Source organism: Acanthaster planci, linkage group LG02 (assembly GCF_054643075.1).
Source record: "Acanthaster planci isolate LZ-2023a linkage group LG02, COTS_SCS, whole genome shotgun sequence".
NCBI lineage: Eukaryota > Metazoa > Echinodermata > Asteroidea > Valvatida > Acanthasteridae > Acanthaster > Acanthaster planci.
In genome coordinates this window covers 30550889-30573064 of record NC_141778.1, presented here as the reverse complement: position 1 = coordinate 30573064, position 22176 = coordinate 30550889, and the positions used below count along the sequence as shown (strand labels likewise).

General features: G+C 39.6%; 1 protein-coding gene across 12 annotated transcripts in view; it reads left to right on the top strand.

Moving 5' to 3' along the window:
- The window catches only part of LOC147800137 (uncharacterized), a 51754-nt gene that overhangs the window by 17977 nt on the left and 11601 nt on the right, over positions 1-22176 (top strand). For 10 of the 12 annotated variants that reach the window (XM_087133377.1, XM_087133378.1, XM_087133379.1 and 7 more), the window contains one exon: positions 9065-9262. The exons of the other annotated variants lie outside the window; for them this stretch is intronic. The gene's annotated coding sequence lies outside the window, so the exon portion shown is untranslated. The remainder of the gene's footprint in view (positions 1-9064; positions 9263-22176) is intronic. 12 annotated transcript variants of the gene reach the window in all.

Genomic DNA, 22176 nt, shown 5'->3' with positions numbered 1-22176 from the left:
TATTTGCCGTAATTAGGGAAATATCTGCAAAAAAGAAGTGCGAGTTCTTGTCCAACAGCCTTCAATTTTTTGGAATTTTGGCTTCGTCTGCGCTATACCGTTCCTCATCCCGTGCAATGAGTACTTCCTATATTGGAGCATACATGTATAAGGTCTGAAATTTTCTGAATCTTGCAATTTTTTTGTCACCTGAAATTTGCACTTGTTCGTCTATCTAATCATATAAGTTTCATATCCATACTTGCAGTAGCTAGGGAAATATCTGGAAAAGGAAGTGCGAGTTCTTGGCCAACTGTCTCATATTTTGGGGGGAATTTTTGCTTCGTCTGCGCTTCACCGGTCCTGTTCCCGCGCATTGAATGCTTCAAATATTCGATCATAAAAGGTCTTAAAATTATCTAAATCTGGCAATTTTTTTGTCACCTGAAAGGGCACATGTTCCTCTATCTAATCATATAAGTTTCATATCATTATTTGCAGTAGTTAGGGAAATATCTTCAAAAGGAAGTGCGAGTTCTTGTCCAACTGTCTCATATTTTGGGGGGGAATTTTTGCTTCGTCTGCGCTTCACCGGTCCTGTTCCCGCACATTGAATGCTTCATATATTCGAGCATAAAAGGTCTTTAATTATCTAAATCTGGCAATTTTTCTGTCACCTGAAAGGGCACATGTTCCTCTATCTAATCATATAAGTTTCATTTCCATTTTTGCAGTAGTTAGGGAAATAGCTTCAAAAGGAAGTGCGACTTCTTGTCCAACTGTCTCATATTTTGGGGGGAATTCTTGCTTCGTCTGCGCTTCACCGGTCCTGTTCCCGCACATTGAATGCTTCATATATTCGAGCATAAAAGGTCTTTAATCCTCTAAATCTGGCAATTTTTCTGTCACCTGAAAAGCCACATGTTTTTCTATCTATTCATATAAGTTTCATTTCCATTTTTGCAGTAGTTAGGGAAATAGCTGCAAAAGGAAGTGCGAGTTCTTGTCTGACTCCTTGATATTTTTGCGTAATTCTGACCTTGCGCTATACTGTGTCATGTACTTGCACAGAGAATGCTTCATATATTCCAGCGTAAAAGGTCTTAAAATTATCTAAATCTGGCATTGTTTGTGTCACCTGAAAGGGCACATGTTTTTTTATGTAATCATATAAGTTTTATATCCATACTTGCAGTAGTTAGGGAAATATCTGTAAAAGGAAGTGCGAGTTCTTGTCTGGCTCCTTGATATTTTTGTGTAATTTTTACTTTGCGCAATACCGGTTAATGTACTTGCACAGAGAATGCTTCATATATTTGAGCATTAAAGGTCTTAATATTATCTAAATCTGGTAATTGTTGTGTCACCTGAAAGGGCACATGTTCCTCTATCTAATCATATAAGTTTTATATCCATACTTGCAGTAGTTAGGGAAATATCTGGAAAAGGAAGTGCGACTTCTTGTCCAACTGTCTCATATTTTGGGGGGAATTTTTGCTTCGTCTGCGCTTCACCGGTCCTGTTCCCGCACAGTGAATGCTTCATATATTCGAGCATAAAAGGTCTTTAATTATCTAAATCTGGCAATTTTTCTGTCACCTGAAAGGCGACATGTTCCTCTATCTATTCATATAAGTTTCATTTCCATTTTTGCAGTAGTTAGGGTAATAGCTGCAAAAGGAAGTGCGAGTTCTTGTCCAACTGTCTCATATTTTGGGGGAATTCTTGCTTCGTCTGCGCTTCACCGGTCCTGTTCCCGCACATTGAATGCTTCATATATTCGAGCATAAAAGGTCTTTAATTATCTAAATCTGGCAATTTTTCTGTCACCTGAAAGGCCACATGTTCCTCTATCTATTCATATAAGTTTCATTTCCATTTTTGCAGTAGTTAGGGAAATAGCTGCAAAAGGAAGTACGAGTTCTTGTCTGAGTCCTTGATATTTTTGCATAATTCTGTCCTTGCGCTATACCGTGTCATGTACTTCCACTGATAATGCTTCATATATTATAGCATAAAAAGGTCTTAAAATTATCTAAATCTGGCAATTTTTATGTCACCTGAAAGGGCTCATGTTCCTCTATCTAGTCATATAAGTTTCATATCCATATTTGCAGTAGTTAGGGAAATATCTGCAAAAGGAAGTGCGAGTTCTTGTCCAACTGTCTCATATTTTGGGGGGGAATTCTTGCTTCGTCTGCGCTTCACCGGTCCTGTTCCCGCACATTGAATGCTTCATATATTCGAGCATAAAAGGTCTTCAATTATCTAAATCTTGCAATTTTTCTGTCATCTGAAAGGCCACATGTTCCTCTATCTATTCATGTAAGTTTCATTTCCATTTTTGCAGTAGTTAGGGAAATAGCTGCAAAAGGAAGTGCGAGTTCTTGTCTGACTCCTTTATATTTTTGCGTAATTCTGACCTTGCGCTATACTGTGTCATGTACTTGCACAGAGAATGCTCATATATTCCAGCGTAAAAGGTCTTAAAATTATCTAAATCTGGCAATTTTTATGTCACCTGAAAGGGCACATGTTTTTCTATCTAATCATATAAGTTTCATATCCATATTTGCAGTAGTTAGGGAAATATCTGGAAAAGGAAGTGCGAATTCTTGTCTGACTCCTTGATATTTTTGTGTAATTTTGACTTTGTGCTATACCGGGTAATGTACTTGCACAGAGAATGCTTCATATATTCGAGCATAAAAGGTCTTAATATTATCTAAATCTGGTCATTGTTGTGTCACCTGAAAGGGCACATGTTCCTCTATCTAATCATATAAGTTTCATATCCATACCTGTACTTGCAGTAGTTAGGGAAATAGCTTCAAAAGGAAGTGCGAGTTCTTGTCCAACTGTCTCATATTTTGGGGGGAATTCTTGCTTCGTCTGCGCTTCACCGGTCCTGTTCCCGCACATTGAATGCTTCATATATTCGAGCATAAAAGGTCTTCAATTATCTAAATCTTGCAATTTTTCTGTCATCTGAAAGGCCACATGTTCCTCTATCTATTCATGTAAGTTTCATTTCCATTTTTGCAGTAGTTAGGGAAATAGCTGCAAAAGGAAGTGCGAGTTCTTGTCTGACTCTTTTATATTTTTGCGTAATTCTGACCTTGCGCTATACCATGTCATGTACTTGCACTGAGAATGCTTCATATATTCCAGCATAAAAGGTCTTAAAATTATCTAAATCTGGCAATTTTTATGTCACCTGAAAGGGCACATGTTCTTCTATCTAATCATATAAGTTTCATATCCATATTTGCCGTAATTAGGGAAATATCTGCAAAAAAGAAGTGCGAGTTCTTGTCCAACAGCCTTCAATTTTTTGGAATTTTGGCTTCGTCTGCGCTATACCGTTCCTCATCCCGTGCAATGAGTACTTCCTATATTGGAGCATACATGTATAAGGTCTGAAATTTTCTGAATCTTGCAATTTTTTTGTCACCTGAAATTTGCACTTGTTCGTCTATCTAATCATATAAGTTTCATATCCATACTTGCAGTAGCTAGGGAAATATCTGGAAAAGGAAGTGCGAGTTCTTGGCCAACTGTCTCATATTTTGGGGGGAATTTTTGCTTCGTCTGCGCTTCATCGGTCCTGTTCCCGTACATTGAATGCTTCATATATTCGAGCATAAAAGGTCTTTAAATTATCTAAATCTGGCAATTTTTATGTCACCTGAAAGGGCACATGTTCCTCTATCTAGTCATATAAGTTTCATATCCATATTTGCAGTAGTTAGGGAAATAGCTGCGAAAGGAAGTGCGAGTTCTTTTCCAACTGTCTCATATTTTGGGGGGGAATTCTTGCTTCGTCTGCGCTTCACCGGTCCTGTTCCCGCACAGTGAATGCTTCATATATTCGAGCATATAAGGTCTGAAAATTTTCTAAATCTTGCACTTTTTATGTCACCTGAGAGGGCACATGTTCCTTCATCTAATCATATGAGTTTTATATCCATTTTTGCCGTAGTTAGGGAAATATCTGCAAAAGGAAGTATGCGTTCTTGTGTGACTCCTTGATATTTTTGTGTAATTTTGACTTTGTACTATACCAGGTAATGTACTTGCACAGAGACTGCTTCATATATTCGAGCATAAAACGTCTTAAAATTATCTAATTCTGGCAATTTTTGTGTCACCTGAAAGGGCACATGTTCCTCTATCTAATCATATAAGTTTCATATCCATATTTGCAGTAGTTAGGGAAATATCTGCAAAAGGAAGTGCGAGTTCTTGTCCAACTGTCTGATATTTTGGGGGGGAATTCTTGCTTCGTCTGCGCTTCACCGGTCCTGTTCCCGCACAGTGAATGCTTCATATATTCGAGCATAAAAGGTCTTTAAATTATGTAAATCTGGCAATTTTTCTGTCACCTGAAAGGGCACATAGTCTTCTATCTAATCATATAAGTTTCAAATCTATATTTGCAGTAGTTAGGGAAATATCTTCAAAAGGAAGTGCGAGTTCTTGTCTGAGTCCTTGATTTTTTTGCGTAATTCTGATTTTGCGCTATACCGGGTAATGTACTTGCACAGAGAATGCTTCATATATTCCAGCATAAAAGGTTTGAAAATTATCTAAATCTGGCAATTTGTCTGTGACCTGAAAGGGCACATATTTTCTATCTAATCGTATGAAATTCATATCCATATTTGCAGTGGTTAGGGAAATATCTGCAAAATGAAGGGCGTGTTCTTGTCCAACTGTCTCGTATTTTTTCGGGGGAATTCTGGCTTCGTCTGCGCTTCACCGGTCCTGTTCCCGCACAGTGAATGCTTCATATAACTGAGTATAAAAGGTCTTTAATTATGTAAATGTGGCATTTTTTCTTTCACCTGAAAGGGCACATGTTCCTCTATCTAATCATATAAGTTTCACTTCCATATTTGCAGTAATTAGGGAAATATCTGCAAAAGGAAGTGCGAGTTCTTGTCTTGCTTTGGCTTCTTCTGATCAGATTAACTTTAGCAAGTTTGACATCTGGGGAATTGATGATGACTAGTGTACAGGTAGGTTGCCTCTTGGTTTTTTGGCTCTGGGTAAAGTGACATACATGTTCATGTAGGTTGGGAGTTTTGTGGTGGTCTGAGTCAATGTAGACATCACTGTATGATGTGTTTTGGTAATTTACGGCTTTTAATTTGAGATTATGATTCATTCTGAGCTTGACTGATCAGTCTGTCTAGTGTTGATCATTATAATTCAGAGGGTAATTATGGGATATCGGTTGGTCCCATCAGGTGTCTGATTCCATTTCATCTTCCATTTTGAACTGAGTTTAGTCCTAAATGGGCCTAGAAAATGGGAATATCAATATTATTAATACCTCTTGATTTTGAGATATCTTGCCAAAAGGATCAGAAAGTAGAGGAAGGGTTGGGAATGGGTGACAGATTAAACATTTGCCATGCACTCTGGAGCATCCAGTGATTACGTCTGATCGTGGTGAGACCATATGTCATCTCCCAGAAGGATTCACTTCACCAGTCCCCGTAACTCATGTCAAAAGGTTTAACAATGTACATCTCTCACAGTTTTTGATGCTGTTTTTTTTCAAAGTGGCACCCAATGGGATTATTTGGGTTGTCTTTAAAAGTAGTGTACTAAGATACCGGGTACTGTCATTGTTGATCCTGGGATTCCCAGAAAATTTGAACTTATTGCTAGGGATTTTCCATGCTATGACTTGTACTAATAGCACTTTCCCTGAGAAAATTTCATTGTAAGGTACATAACGGCAATTTCCTCCAGGGTGACATCATATGCAGCAGTGTTTTTTGTCAAAGGTGCATATCATTACTAATTTTGAGAATTGTTTTCTGGAAATTTCTAAGTACTGAATAACGGGTAATTGGTATAGAAACCTGAAAGCTCCTTGTTGATGGGTTTTCAGGGTGTGTGGTAGTATTTCTCAAAAATGTGGAGTCATACCAAAATTTGCAAGTAAAAAAAAATCTGATTTAAGTTTAAAAGAAAGGTGTTTAAAATTTTTGTTATTATTTGAATCAAATAAGTAGCCAACCCTGCTTTGTAGCATTCATGGATTTCACTTCTTGATAAAGTGGTGGTTTGCTGGCAAACTGTGACAAGCTCAGTGACCCTCCTGATTCAAATTCAGTTCTGACCTGCTTACAATAGCTACGTAATATATCTAAGCAGGGAACACGCACTGCTTGGACAATGTTTTTCTTCTGGTCTGTTGCATTGTTCAGGCCTTTAAAGCAAACATGCAGATGAGCTCTGGTAGTGAAATTTAAACATCTACATGTACATGTACATGTAAACTGAAGGTCAGAGAGCCTGTCCTTTCATTTCCAGCAAACTTTCTCAAAAAGAAGTGACTTTTTATCATGGCATGTCAGTCTATTTTTTGGTGTGAAATTGATATGTCCAGTTGCCATCTGTAGCATGCATAAGAATAACAGGTTTTGAAATTAAAACCATTATACATGTATACTGGTACTTTGACAATACATTTAACAGATTACTTCCTTGTCTTTGCATTGAGTGGCACCGCCACTCACCAGCTACGAAAAACTCACCCTGATGCAAGGATGAGAAACATGGGTCTGCTTCATGCAATATAGCTACACCCCAGACAGCTCTTCCCTCATGCAAAAGAACTACCCTTACAAACCAACAGCTTTAGAGATCGATAACAAATCTTCCAAAGGATCCTCAACATACCCGTCCTTTACCAACTCTGACTCCAACTCTGTGCCTTTTAAACAATCTGTCTGGCACTTCCGCTTGGGCAGCGGCAGTTGCTCACCTGGATTGGAGGCAATGCAAGCCAAAACTCTTAATATCTGTTACAAACAGGGCTAAAGCCTCAAAGATAACTTCCCTTATACTTGAATACGAGTGTGGCTTGTTATCAAGTTTAAATCAAGTTGAGAAATTTAGGACTGTCCAATTATTGAGATTGAGAAAATTTACACAATTGCGGATAGTAATAAATGGAGTTGACAGTGATATGGATTGATTGACCAGCAATGAAAAAAAGCTTATGGTGTGAGTGTGATAATTGCAAGAATAAAAGGTAAGTCATAAGATATGGCAGAGCCAGTGGGCAAAGGGATAATTCAAGGATAAAAGGATAATTCAAGGATAGGCTAAAGGATAAAAGGGCCCTGTGGAACCTGGTCTCTCTACAGAGTTCAGCTGCGTAAAGACCAGACAATGAAACAATTCAGTATATGTAATAGTCATTGAGTCCAAACATGAAACAGTTGTTATGCTTCATGCAAGTGTACAAGTCAAGTTGCCAAACTTTCCACAAAACTTTCACGACAATGCGACAAATAAAATCAGTCCAAATGACGAATTTTTTAACTGACTTGGAGCTCACACTTGGCCCACTCATACTACACCAAATCTGTCAATGCGAACAGGCCATAGCTGTGCATAACTATAAATGAATGATAAAAGTTGCAAAACGTTTAGGACAAAAGTTAACTTACGTTCTGACAGAACAAACTCCTGCTAGAGAGAGGCAGATTGTAACGTATGCCACGGCGAAGTATGTCACATAAGCATAGCGTACAAGAATACGTTTATGTCTGGTATGAACTAATGGACTAGAACCCATTGTAGCAGATTAATATTGATGAGGATATGGTTAATTTATGACTATGACCATGAACAACCGCTGGGGCCACTTTACACAGAAAATACAACGATTTAAATATTATGTCGGGACTATGTGGAACTACATGTAGTAGGAACACTCAAGGTTTGTGACAAAGTGCGTGGTATGGAAACCTGAGAGAACCCTAGATTTGACAAAGTTTGACCACCACAGAAACATGAGAAATCTTGATATGAGCAAGTTCACTAAGTTCCAAAAAACAGTGTATTCCAAAAGACACATTGTAACTGATCTCAAGGTCATAAGATCTGCCTCTTTGTTTGCATTATACAAGTAAGAATTTATCATTTCCTTTAGATCTGATACAGGTACTGGCCTTTTCTTTGCAATTGGTTTAGAGAGCCATCGTTTAAGGCCTTCTACAGTAAACTTTACAAGTGAAAAGACTGTGGGATCATCAATTCCGGCCATTTTGTGTGCCCAAGATATGGATGTTAAACCTTAATAACTGGTGCTGGGGAATTACATGTTTTACTTAAATGAGTGTAATATAGATATATAATCAAAGGGGTCTGCGTTTATGTGCTTTTTCCAAGACCCCTAGCCCAACTGGTATTTTGCATGCATTATATGTGAGTAAAATATGAAACCCTACGATCGTATCCAGCCCAGTGTCGTACGTATGCACACCGCAGTGGAAACCGTACACACATGGTTTGACTACTCACACATGAGAACGATGGCAAGACATGCATGCTCCGTTGGCTGCAGGCTTCTCCTGTTTTGTTTTAGTGGAATTTATGTGCAAAACAACTTAGAAAAGTTCACATTTTCTCACAAGTGGACTGAGATCCTTAAACAAAATGAAATTAGAAATAGTGATGTTTGATTTGTCCACAGCTGCAAAAATTACAATACAAAATAACTTCATAAGGGACATAATATTTTTGCTTAAAACATGCCCCGGAGAGGCTTAGAATGCACCACAGAGCATCTAAACTTTAAACTTTTAAGCTTCGTGCTTTGTGCTAATTAGTTTCAGTTTTTTTCACAATCCTCCAATCACATCCCTGCCAACATGAAGTGAATCTCCTATACCCTGCGTGCTCCCCGCATGGGTATGCTACATGCATCACTAACAACTCCAGTACACATTCCTCAGCCCATCCCACAGCTGTACATTCCGCCCTTCATCAAATTCCTACCCATTCACTCAAACGAACATTTTTACTTTCTTTGGTATATAATACATGTATATTCATCATAAATGGGTGTTTTATTGTGATGACTTTGATAAAGTTTATATTTGGAAATAACTGGTTTTTCCTTTAATAAACTTCCTGACTGAAATGTCGGGTTGCTGGAGAAGTAAGGAGATACCATTATATTAGCTTTTTGGTTGAATACAGGGTACATGTACATGTGTGTGTAAATCATCCACAATCAGTTTTTTAAAGTTGTTTTTCTTTTGTTGCTTTTCAGGACTACAGTGAGAAAGCATCTATGCTGGTCTACTGACACCATTGTGCTGTCTTGGGAGGGAGCCAGCAGATAGACCACGCCCAGCCATTCCACTTTGTCACTCATCTGGTGGTCACAAAAGGACAGCATTCAGGTTGACGGGGTGTACTGATGAACGGTTGACTGACGGAGCAGGAAATTCATGAAGGCAGTAAAGGGGTGAGTTTCTATTAGGCCATTTTCGTCATGTCTCAGGAAAGTATTATGTCACTGTAATACATGCATCATGCATGCATACATGTACATGTGCACAGCGATGTTTATTTGTTGCATACTTACTGCATTCCAATTCACATCATGTATATGTACTTATATCTGATTAAAGAGAAGCCAAATGAAGCTATTTTTAATTTTGAAAATATTGAACTATTTTTCAACTTTGTATTTACCACTTTTCAAATCCTGACTCTAAATACCTGTCTACATGTACATGTATGACTGTGGATGTCAAATCTCATTTCATATTGGTTAGTTTCAGGTTTAGTTTCTTGTTAGAATAACAATGTCTAATGTCAGTGTTTTTTCTTGAATTGTTCAAAACTCAAAATTGTAACTGTACTTCAAGGAGAAATGCAGCGAGAGGGTACAATGGAGTATCAAAGTACATGTACCTTGAGTTGTGTGTATGGCACTTTCTATTGGCTGAAGAGGAAAGGACAAACACTGAACTTTTTTTTTCTTCTTTTTTTGGCCTGCTGTTTTAGCATTTATTTTGATACCATCTGCTGTTTCTTTCGCTTCCAATGGTGACATCATAATCATATCTTCATTGTTCCTACTCTCATGGCTTCTGTACGGTTTCAGTGACGCCCACACATAGGTGTTCAAGTACGTTTTCATTCATTTGTTTTTCATTTTGTTTCATGCTCAACTAAACTTCTCACATACATGTACCTCTTCGGCATGTTGGCATGGAAGGTCTTGACTGTATCGTCGCCAAGATCTATACAGTAATCAACATTTCCGACTTTGGCTAGTACAGGGAAAGGACCTATAACCATAGTAATAGTTTGTTGTGGTCAGTGTGTAGGAGTAGTATTACGAGGTCACCGCCATTGAAACTTTGGGCTCGACTTTTTGCATTGTAGTAGTGTTTGTTCATATCTACCAACATTTGCAAGTTCTGCTGTGCAATTTCTCACGTCTTTTCTAGACGCTCGCGGAGATTGAGAACATGTTGGTGTGTAGTTTTAACTTTGGGACTTTCAACCTTACCTGTCCAAAGTTCGCGTAAGATACATGTAGCTATTGGACTGTGCGACTGTAAAGTACTTCGAAGGGTGCAAATTTCAAGCTTGAGTGAGGGGTTTCATGATATGCAAACAGGAGAGATCCAAGATAGCGATCCCAATTGCGCAGCTTTTCTGCGCGAGCCCGTTTCAACATTAGTTTAAGTACACCGTTCATGCGTTCAACCAAACTGTTGCACGAAGGATGGTATGGAGTAGTGGTCATCTGTTTAATCAACAAGAGCCTACTCGTTTGTTTCATGAGATCAAATGTAAACTGTCATCCCTGATCGGAAAGAATTTCAGTTAGGAAGCTGACTCGTGTGAATACATCGATCATGGCATCTACATGTACTTCCCTGGTAGTTTCAATACTACTGATAGGTAGAGCAACGGCTTCTGGATGCCGCGTAATATGAAACGATGGCCTCTATCAGATTTGGGGTGAAGGGGGCCTGTAATGTCCACAGCCACACGCTTAAATGGTGTATCTATAAGGGGCATACATGTATCTCCCAGTGGTACATGTAACTTGGTCACTTTGCCTTTGGAATCGTCCATTGACATATGTCATAGGAACGACAATATCGGGTGCTATCCGCCTGACACCCTGGCCAAAAGAATTCGCTCATAACCTTATCACACGTTTTCCGTGCTCCTTGGTGTCCACCCAGGATGGTTTTGTGAGCTACTTTAATTACATTGACTCGGTATTTAATAGGAACTACAAGTTGATGACTAGCGTCTCCATGTTAGGCAGTGGGGGATTTGAACTTCCTATACAACACACCATCAAGCCAGTAGAAAGTGGAAGTGGATCCGTATTTGTTGCATTTCTGATTCCCCTTCTCTGCAAGTTCTCGTATATGGGCCAACGACGGATCATTAGCTAGTTCGCTCATAATTTCAGATTTCGAGATGTCTGGAATACTTTCAGGTTCCTTATGTTTCCTTAATGGTCTATCCTGCGCAGCTAAGTTTCCTTAATGGTCTATCCTGCGCAGCTCGTTGTACTTGCGTCATTACTGCACATGACATAGTATCAATGCTCCTGTGGTCTATCTCCAAATTGAGTGTTTGATGAGACACTGCATTGCCAGAGCAGGTCAGGATTATTCGGTGATCTGGCACCTGTTATGTTACCTAATATGATGTAGTACACTGGTTGTCTCATGCAAAGCACGCCAGTCCAGCCAATGAAATAGGGCTAGTCTAATTTAATTCTTGCGACTGGGGATACGCAAACAGTTCCATCGACAAGAATACACAACTTTTCGGCACCAGTGAGTTTTTCATCGGGAACAAGGTCAGGTTTTATGACTACTGAGCTACATGTACAGCCGCTGTCGCATAGAACTTTACATTTTATGTCATTAACCCAATCGGTCTGTGACTGGCAGCGTAGAACAATTCGAGTTTTTACACGCCTTGCTCATTACCGGGAGTCCGTATCCGCACATCAATGTGGCGTAAACGTCATACGTACAACATCCACTGAGCAGGGTGAAATCATATATAAGCTACAGTTTCCGTTGCACTAGTTGGACCACTTTCTCTAGATTTCGTGGCTTTCTGTGTGTTTTGCCCCATGTCACATTTAGCCTCAAAAAGGCCAGTAATTGCTGAAGCTGTCACGTTACAGCGACTTTCTCAATTTCTTTAAACTTACTGCAGCAGTTACGCGCTATGTGACCCAGTTTGCCACATACAAAACATGTACGGGATGATACATCTCGTGGTGCGTTGGCGTTGGTGATAGGTTTGAATGATTTGGCAAACGGCGCACTATGCGTCTGCTTCTGATCTACATACAATGTACAGGAACCACCTACATGTATTTGAATATTGGCCGTACGGTTTGCTGTTCCCAATAAAGGGAGCAAAGCTGCCGTATGCATCTGTATACTGCTCTGCAAATTGGACCATTTCCATAACATTAGCCGGTTCATGCTCTTAACCACTTCGGGCCGGGGCATTTTTCAACGTTGAGGATGCTGGGCCGGCATGACTATCATTTTTTCCGTTTTCAAAATCCTTCAACAATTCATCATTCCATTTAACAGTCGTTTATAGCCGCACGGAGTAATCTTTAGGCACTACTCTAAGTTGACAGGTGACCTTCATTGATGCCCGAATATTTCAGCCAGGCCTGCAGCCTCGTAAACAGAGCCCATATTGTGCGGTGTTATACAACTGTCTTTTGTTCACGAACCTGGCTCAGTGCACTGCTGACCTCTTTTCAATAGGGGCCAGATTAGCATGCAGCGGTGCTGTGTGGCTCATCACTGCGGTGGTGGAGAGCTTTTGTCCCCGGTGGTAATCCGCTTGCTCTAAATACCCCAAACCCTGGTATACGGTTTCAAAATAATGCTGGATTATCACCACTTTTGAGAGTGAAAAATGCCGGTCATGCCCAGCAGCCTGGTCTTTTGTTCGGAGTACGGTCTTTTGTTACAGGGCCCTGTTTCCTTTGTCCGAGTTCGGAGACCCCGGCCACACATATAAACCATACGGCTCCAATTTCGGAGTCCCCAGATGGTAGTGGTTATAGGAAAAGAGCTACATGTAAATGGTCACTGCAACAATTCTTGAACTGTTCCCGCAAGAGTAAATCTTTCATACCGTCATACATGTATGTCTTAGGTACACATGTATTTTGGCCATAGCAACCCAACGCATCAGTAGGTTACAAAGACGGACTGCAAACTGTGGCGCACTTTCGTCTTTCTCAGGTTTTGCCAACCGAAATTTCTCTCTAAAGGCATGTTCATTCAGGTGGAATTGCTTGAGTAACACCTCCTTGAGCATTTTGTATTTGGCTGATGACTTATCTGAACTTAGCTGAGAATACACATTGAGCGCTTTGTCTTTCAGGAGAGCACTTAGATTTTTGGCCCACGAGTTGGGGTTCCATTCTTGCATGGTTGTGAACCGTTCGAAGTGTTGGAGGTACAAATTAATGTATGCATCCAAATCGTCATGTGTCTCGTTAAATACTGGTAATTTTGGAGTGCAAGGTTGTATTTGCCTTTGGATTGAGATTGTGCATCGCCGTCTTTGGAGCCGTCAGGAGATGTAGCCAATTCTTTCCTCTAAGCGCTTAAGTTCCAAGTTCTCCACACGTTTTTCTCTTGCACTTTGTTGCAATTTCGCGCGCTCAGTTTGGACAAACTTAATAACTCTGAGCCAGATAATCCACAACTTTCGCCAAATAAACGTAATCTCGGATCTGACCCTCCATCATGATACCAACTGAAATCAACAGGAAGAAAACACATATACCGTTGGGGGTTTGAATTGGGTACGATGCTCTCCCACAATGCATTGGGAACTCTCTGACCAGTCTTGCACTGGAACTCGGCCCTCTGCCATGCACGTTACCTTAGGCCACCTCATGCAAAGAGATATAAAATTAGATCGGTGAATTAAACATTACTGGACCGAGCCCAGTCTAATGTGGCTTTTGCAAAACCCGGGTTCGCATTCAAGACCTCCCCACCTAGTTTATGGCCTTTATAGTGGTAAACGACCCACGATATAATGGCTTCAATCAGTACACGGCCATGTGTGTCCACTTTTAGGTCTGATTTACGGCGGTGTGGTTTGTCTGCAGTAGGCACTGTATGTGTGGTTGCAGCGCGGCCTGGCTGCAGGCAGGAAAGTGTGGTAGTGAACATATGTGTGAGTGATCAACGTACATGTATGTACATGTACAGTGACTAAATGTACACTGTACATGTAGCTTCACCTTGACGTCCTGTACATACATGTACATGTACTTACATATGTACATGTACATGTACAAGCACATGTACTGTACATGTACCTGTACATGTGGGTACTTGTCATTGTGTGACCACTTGCATGAAATTCCGCAATAATTCATGGCCAATATACAGCGCAATTTGGATGGTTAAGATGTAATATTTCTTGTGTATTCAAAAACAACATTACTTCTTATAAGTTCAATTGTTTTCCTGTCCTCGGCTGTTTCAAACACAAAGAGAAAATGGGCTCAATTTGACCACTTTTCCAATCATAACGGAATTGTCTGAGAGGATCAAAACTGGAACAAGAATACGCTCTCACATAAGTCTTCCCTGTTTCTCAACTCTAGTCATTTGTACGGTGGGGTAATTTACAGTACAGTGAAGCTCAACTGAATATATAATACACTACGCAAAAGAATTTAAGGAACAAGAGAACAGAATGACACGCATGATTGCACCAACATTTTGAGTATATTGTTTGAGAACCGATTGACAACACCTGAACGATTTTCACATAACTTTAATGCCTCTTGTTCCGAAACGGTAGCCCATATAGACCATGACAAAAACATTCTGTTCTCATGTGCCTCTAATTCTTTTGAGTAGTGTATTCAAAACCATGAAGAATTTACTGCAAACGCAAAAGTTGAGAAAATGCTTTGCTGACAACAGATATGCATGGAAGTTTGGTCGGCCCAGCTGGCCGGGCTGCTGAGGATTCAAAGCAGAGAAACCATCATGCAGGCTTGTGTTGCTCGTAACATAAAAGCCAACATCATATCTTGTGCAAAATGTTACCGATGCCAGTGATCGACCCATGTTCTCAACACAATGAAAGGTGGAACTGCGTCTCGTAATGCACCGCCTCACAAAAGATATCCATGCGGGTGTCAAGGTTGATCCGCTCTGTGCATTTGCTTGGTGAGTGACACAAAGACCCGATCTCATTTACTTCTGCCCTCAGTCCTTAAACAGACGCACTACATTTATGCAGACTGAAATTTAAGTCTAATGGCCAATGTGAAACATCAGATATCTTCAGTAATCTTTCCTGGACGGACTCATAAACCTTTAAATTAATTTTCACCGCTCCTGCGCGCATTCACGGTATGCAAAAATGTCCAAAAATATTATTCCACAAAAACTGCATTTATCTGTTCACCCCATTAACTCGGACTTGGTATTACAAGTGTGGACATAGTAATTTTTGTATGCCCACATTGTGTACCACCGTGAAACAATAACGGAGTCATTTATTCTTTTTTTTTATTTCATTACATTTTCACCCACAACCTCCTAAATTTTTTTTGAGAGTACCATGGCACGCCATAGTCACTTAAGTTAAGTTACACCAAAAATATAGGCTTCCTATATGCAGTTTCCTGGGGGGGGGCTATTTCAAGTTCCCCGGATCTTGTTCCAGCTCGACTGGAGAAAAAAAATGAGGAGAAATAAGGATCAGAGAACATTGGGACTGGCAAACATACGGACGCGGAAAAATTGAGACTGTGGGTAACATGGGGACCTTGCGAGTTGCAGCCTCCCTTAAACTGTGTCTGTGTTGATTGTATCAACTGTACTGACACTGTAAGATCAAATTTTACATGAGCCACTTAGATGAAATTTAAAGCTAGTGCATGACCTGCCCCCGTTTGATGGAGGCGAGTGGCTGCCTTGCCCCCGATAGATGGAGGCGAGTTTATTCACAGTTGGGTTGTACAAGAAATGTAAAAGCGTGCGTTGACTATGCCCCTGTTTGATGGAGGCGAGTGGCTGCCTCGCCCCCGATAGATGGAGGCGCGTTCATTCACAGTTGGGTTGTTCAAGAAATGTAAAAGCGTGCGTTGACTGTGCTCCCGTTTGATGGAGGCGACAGGCTGCCTCGCCCCCGATAGATGGAGGCGTGTTCATTCACAGTTGGGTTGTACAAGAAATGTAAAAGCGTGCGTTGAGTATGCCCCTTTTTATCGTTACTGTTGTGATGTCCATCATTCTTAAAATGAACTGATTTTAATTCAAATTGGATGCTATTTCCAAATTGGGTATGTTGGTAAACAAATTTGATTTACGAATGAGGTGTTGTCATTCAAATTATAATAGCTAGATACTCAAATAAAATACTTGGTATTGTCTGAATGCATTCAAACATGTACACAACTTCACTATTATGGAGCCGGGAAAAGTCTGCAGGATTTAGTATATGTAATCTTGATTATCCCTAACAGTCCCAAATCCTCCAATTTCAATACTATTTTACATACACACTAGGGGGGTTAGGGTTATAACAAAAATATGTGCCAAAATTACTCCAAACTTTGTGATAGAGTCAGAGCTGGAAAAATGTTTTCACAAAACATGTGGGAGGCCTGGAATTCGACATGACTTTTTAGCGGATTAAATTAAATAAATAGCCAAAGTCTTCAGATGAATGACATAAAAGTAATAAATACCGTAAATAATTATGATGATCGCCACACAACATGCTAAGCTACAGTGAACTCAAAGTTAAGGTGATACACACTTTCTGTCATTTTTGAGAATTTGTGTTTACTTAATTAACTGGGAAAACTATTTACATGTATCTCTAAAACTGCACAGGTTTCATTTCCCATGAATATGAGGTTTTATGTCAACCACCATGGAGCATAAGAACGCCCAAACTAAAGAACTAACTTTACTCAATTTTTTTGGGAATTAAAGCATGTTGCATGTTCTGTATGGCCAGGAATGTAAATGCTGACACCGTGGGATTTAGTGAGGATTACGTTATTTGCTTTGCAACTTTCGCACTGTTGGTTGTCGCTAGTAAATGTGTACAATAGAACATGATCGCATGCCTTTATTGCTTTGTCAATGTCAAAACACTAACAATTCATCTCCTGATTGATTCATGAATATGGCAAGGGAAAGAACTTCCATGGATTTGCGCGCTCGTTCCTTCCTCCGTGGTTATTATAGAACGAACAAAATACGATTGCTTTCCAGAATAGATAGTTTCAAACTTAACTAGAATAGGCCTACAGGGGTAATAATGACACACGCATGAAACAGAAAGTAATATGCTGAAACAAGAAAATAAAAGTATTTCTCCCATAATATCATTCACTGGTGCACCCTAATTATGAATGGATGAGGCAAGCAGACCACTGTGCCAGTGCCACTGATATAGAGATCATGCAGTGGCCAGTGCACATAAACCTATGCAACTTGGCCCTGTCCAATTCGGGGTCAGCTGATTGATACTCTCACTCCTGCGGTTTCTTTTCTTTTGGGATCACCTGTTACCCACAGTTTCAGTGACAAGTGATATATACCCGTTTAGCGCTGGACCCCCATGAAAACGAAGAAAGCCACATTAGACTGGGCTCGGTCCAGTAATGGAAATGCAATTCATGTGAGCTCATAACAGTACATACAACCATGTCTCATTCAGTGTGATTTGCAGCATTCTCTGTTTCCTCATTCTAGCCAAATTTATTAGTAATTTTTTTTTTGAGCTCCGGACGGGCCCCCAAAATGTCACCCAGGTCCCACAGAAAGAGAGTTTAGAGTTGCTGTACATACTTGAAATGAAACTCAAGAGGGCTATTCGGTAACGGTTCTTCAAAATATATATCGCAACGTAATAAAAAATAAGACTTTTTACAGTAAATGAATATACAAATAAATAAAATGAAATGTTAGCAACTTAACTTGATGAAATCATGGAATCGTACATAAGACAAAGAGCGTAATTAAGCTCAAACTTAAACAGAAATGTGAACCAAATTAACTTAAAGACTTCAAGGCATTTGTTAAGTAAATAAAACTATCGGAAGCCAATCAATATCTCGCAGAAAACTCACTCCAATCAATTCAAAATAATTCAAACAACGGATAGTTTCTTCGTTACTACTTCGATCACGTAAACAGCAAGCAAAATCAATATCAAATCAAATTCCGTACTCAAATAGCAAAATGATAAAGCAGCAAAGGAATCAAACTGAATAGGGAGTGGATGCAGGAAATGTGTACCAATATGACCTTCGAGAGCCCCAGGCAGCAGTGGACGTCCTGTATTATGACGTGTATGGCCTGCGTTTTGCACTGTACTCTATATAGGGACCAACTCAGCAACTCAGCTCATATTGGCTCGCTGCTATTGTAGGTCTGTACCCTCCAAACAGGTTATCTTCAAATATAATGTTTGGGAACACATCTTGCAAATAGATTTGGCTTAGAATAAACATCAAATAGTGGCCAAAATACAATATTCCAATAAATGCGTATCTTACATCGACAATGACTAGGACAATGAACAAACTGTAAAGAATTGAACTTATGGTAATTCCGTCAAGGCATTTGGCTCTACGTGTAGCTTCAGGCATAACTTCCATGGAGACTGGTCAGAGATGTCATCACAGTAGAAAAATAACTTGTGGTGCCATCTAGTTGGGTGTCTCTTGTGACTACCCTTTTACTTGTAACCTGCGGTGGCAGATTCTACACACCTGTTGGCTACGGTGGTAACATAACCCAACCCAACGCTCCTCAACCTGTCTCTGCACCCATTTTCCTCATACACCTCCCATTCTCAGGGCTTCAAAATCCAACTGCCCCAAACAAAGTGATCCTGGGAGTGTTTCTGGTGCAACGTAACGCTCGATATACAATTATTCTCTTTGGCTTTGACTTTGCTTAAACTAAGCAGCAACCTACATGTACACATTGAAAAGAAATACTGTACTTCAGCCGGACATGTTGCTGTACTGAAAAAGGAATTAGTTAAGTTGACTGGGATTCGTTTGATGTGCTTGCTGTTACTGAGACATAGGCCTAGATTAAAGAAGGAGACATTACTACGGAGTCACAGTTAACATCTGGCGATTACCAGTTTCTCCATAAATCTCGTCAAGATAGAGCTGGTGGTGGTGTAGGAATGTTGTATAAGTCCGGAAGGAGAATACATACCACTCCATCTACTGCAGCTGGATCATCTTTTGAGTACATTGTGGTTGATGTCGACTGTCATGATAAACGTTTCTTGTTGATGGTTGTGTATTGGCTCCAAATGGAGCAATCACTACCTTCTTATCTGATTTTCCTCAAGTCATTGAACAGTTCATGTCAAAATCATCTGATTTTGTAATAGTTGGAGACTTTAATATTCACATGGATCAGCCTCAAGCACATGATATGATTTGTTTTACTAATTTTCTCGAGTCTTGCAATTTGATTCAACATGTACCTGTAAGTATCCCCAACCCATATTATTGGTCATGTTTTGGATCTTGTTATTACTCGTCCATCTATGGACATTATCAAATCTGTAGATGTTTTGATCCTGCTATTTCTGATCATTCACTGATAATGTGTTCTTTAGAAATCAGTAAGCCTGTGAGACTGCAGAGATCTGTGACATTTAGGAGGCTTAAAAACATAGACTGTGAACATTTTCATTGAGACATTCTTTGTTCTGCATTTTCAAAGTATTTGCACGAAACTTCATTACCGACCCCAACGTATTCACAGCTTTGTACAATTTGGAATTAACGTTGGTTCTTGACAAGCATGCTTCTGTTCAATCAAAGGTTCTTACTATACGGTCGAATACACCATGGTTTACTGAGACCATTAGGAAGGAGAAAATTAAGCGTAAAAAACTGGAGCGTCGTTGGCGATGTACTTTACTCACTGTTGACCGGGAGATATATAAAATACAATGTAATCACGTTGTGAAGATGATCCAAGGATGCGAAAGTGCATTATTATCAAAGTTTAATCCGTGAGAGCAGGGGTGATTGTCATCAGATATTTTGTGTGATTGATAATTTGTTATGCCGAAAGTCAGTTCCTACATTTCCTACTCATAAGTCTGAAGTCGAGTTGGCAAATTGATTCGCTAATTTCTTTCAAGATAAGATCAGCAACTTATGACGTATGAGTAGTGTGGGTCAAGGAGAATTTGATATTCAAGATCCAATTCTTCCTGAAGGATGTACATGTAAGCTTAATTTAGGCTACACCACTTGTGCACAGATCCAACAAATCATACGCAAGTGTCCTCCAAAAACATGTGGTGCTGACCCAATACCGACTGCACTTTTAAAATGCTGTCTGCCTGAAATTTGCCCAATAATCACATCTCTTGTTAATTCTTCTATTAACCTTGCAGTTTTTCCAAATGATTTTTAGATGTCTTCTGTTACTCCTATTCCAAAATCTCGGAACCTCAAGGCGGATCAAGCCGAGCTGCTTAAGAATTATCGTCCAGTTGCCAATTTACCATTTGTCTCCAAGGTTCTTGAGAAGGTAGTTGCGCAACAACTTACTAATCATATGACCAGGTTTATGTTACATGAACCTTTCAATCGGCATATAAGTGCCACCATGGGACGGAAACAGCTCTTGCCTGCATTCAAAATGATATTTGGAAAAATAAGGATGAGGGCAAAGTCTCCATTCTGGTATTTCTTGATTTTAGTGGTGTGTCTGATACACTTGATCATGACATTTTGCTTCATCGATTAAGGACAGATGTACATGTAGGAGTTTCACAAAAAACCTCCAAGTGGTTTTCTTCTTACCTTAGAGACCGTTTACAAAGAGTTCAGATTTGGTCTTTATCGCCTGATGGTCGGAGTGGATTGGATGTTGGAACCATGAGTGACACCTATACACTTAAGTATGGTGTCCCCCAGGGCTCTGTACTCGGACCACTTTTATTCAATGTGTATGTGTTGCTATTAGGGGATGTTATTAGGCATCATGGACGAGTTGTCATTTTTATGCAGATTTTATGCAGCACAGCCAACTGCCAGTAACATACAGCAACAAGCGTCAGTTTTGGAAAAATGCTGTGACGACATCAAATGTTGGATGGCGATTAATTTTTTGAAGCTAAATGATGATAAGACAGATCTGCTTATCATTGGATCGCATATGTCATTGAGCAAAATTCCTAGAACTGTTGTGAATATTGGTAATCACAGAGTCAAGAGTCCGGGTGTGATTTTTGACAACAAAAATGAATATGCAATCCCGCATCAAGAATATCTCTCGCTCTGCAATGTACATGTATCACCTTTACAATATAAGCAAAATTAAACATTTTTCGGGTCAATCAGCCACGGAGCAGATTATTCATGCACTTGTTACATCTCGCATAGACTATTGTAACTCTGTTTTAATAGGTCTATTAGCGTCAGCCCTTGCTCCTTTGCAGAGAGTCCAGAATGCTGCAAGGTTACTCACTAATGGCAAAGAATTTGACCACATCACTCCTGCGCTGATGCAACTACATTGGTTGCCAGTAAAATATCATAGGGTAATTTTTAAAGTGTGTCTCCTGATCTTTTGATGTCTCCATGACAGTGCTCCAAGTTATTTAAGTGATTTGCTTGATGTTAGGATTTCTAGTCTATTCACTCGTTCCACGCTGGACTCGCCTAGGCTTACTCTTCCAAAAACTAGGCTGTCTTCTGCTGGCAAGAGGATGTTTTCTGTGGTTGGTCCCCATCTCTGGAACCAGCTTGAAGTTCATCTTAGAGAGTCTAGGAATGTGGAGAGTTTTAAGACCGGGCTGAAAACGCTCCTTTTTAACAAGCATTTTTAGTTTCTTAGTATCGATTTTAATTATGGTACATGTAGGTCATATTTATTTATCTATATTTTGACGTACAGTGCCTGGGAGCAGCCTGATCATGCCAATGGATTGGGCACTTTATAAATGTCAATTATTATTATTATTATGCAATTGGAGCTTTCAAGAAAATACATTATCTTATCTTTTGAGCAAGAAACATCCAATATTAAAAAATAACCTGTGAAATCATTCATCAATAAATATTTAACAGAAAGTGTCAAAATACCTAACCCAGTCAGTTGTTCATATAAATAACTCTGATACTGCCGTCCCTCAGATGATTGATAAGCATTTTAATGATTGTTTTAAAACGTTGGACAACAGTTGGCTTCCAAGATACACTGGTGACCCTGTGAAATATCTCAACTTTCCTGATTCCGTACTTTAAAGCCTAATAACACAGGAAGAAGTTCATGACTGTATCAATCAACTTCAAAATGAGAAAAGTGT